The sequence below is a fragment of the Gossypium hirsutum genome, chromosome A04 (genome assembly GCF_007990345.1).
Source record: "Gossypium hirsutum isolate 1008001.06 chromosome A04, Gossypium_hirsutum_v2.1, whole genome shotgun sequence".
In the NCBI taxonomy this organism is placed as follows: domain Eukaryota; kingdom Viridiplantae; phylum Streptophyta; class Magnoliopsida; order Malvales; family Malvaceae; genus Gossypium; species Gossypium hirsutum.
Window position 1 is genome coordinate 53395671 of NC_053427.1, and position 898 is coordinate 53396568.

Consider the following 898-nt stretch of genomic DNA (forward strand, 5'->3'; position numbering starts at 1 on the left):
TTCTACCTGATAAGAGAGCATAGTGACTGAACCGATGTTATAAACGCATGCTGTTTTTGTTGGCTTAGTCCTCATGACTTGCCACTGATAGTTGTTCAGTGGCATCTCCTCTATGAATTCGTAGGCATCTTCTGGTGTTTTATTGTTAATAGTTTCGCCAATAGCAGCGTCAATCATTTGTCTTGTCGAGGGATTCACACCATTGTAGAACGTTTGAACTTGCAACCATAGAGGTAACCCATGGTGAGGGCACCTTCTCAATAGATCCTTGTATCTCTCCCATGCATCGCAAAGTGTTTCTAAGTCCATCTGCACAAAAGAAGAGATATCATTGCGTCATTTAGCCATTTTAGCCGGTGGAAAATATTTTATTAAAAATTTCTCGGTTATTTGCTCCCAAGTAGTGATAGACTCTCGTGGTAACGAGTTTAACCACTGTTTAGCTTTATTTCTCAGTGAGAAGGGAAATAACCGAAGACGGATGGCATAATCAGAAACGCCATTGATTTTGAATGTATTGCAAAATTCCAGGAAATTTGCTAAGTGAGTGTTGGGTTCTTTATCCTGCAAGCCATCAAACTGAACAAACTGTTGTATCATCTAAATAGTGTTAGGTTTTAATTCAAAATTATTCGTAGCAATAGTAGGTCTAACTATACTTGATTCAGTTCCTGTTAAAGAGGGTTTAGCATAGTCATACATAGTACGTGGAGTAGGATTTTGGTTAGCTGCAATTGCAGGAGGCATCTGATTGTCTTGGTTTTCAGCCATCTCGTTGGTTGGAGGTTGAGTATTATCTTCTTGTTCGTTTTCTGTGTATCATAAACTACGCCTTATTTCTCTTTTATTTCTATGAACTGTTCGATCGATTTCTTCCTCAAAAAGTAAAGGTCCTGAC

At 38.6% G+C, this 898-nt stretch overlaps 1 non-coding gene across 1 annotated transcript; it reads left to right on the forward strand.

Moving 5' to 3' along the window:
- The first annotated feature begins 235 nt into the window (after window positions 1-235).
- On the forward strand, window positions 236-341 carry LOC121228606 (small nucleolar RNA R71). Its single transcript, XR_005926182.1, has one exon. It is a non-coding gene; the product is annotated as a small nucleolar RNA R71 (small nucleolar RNA).
- Window positions 342-898: the final 557 nt, after the last annotated feature.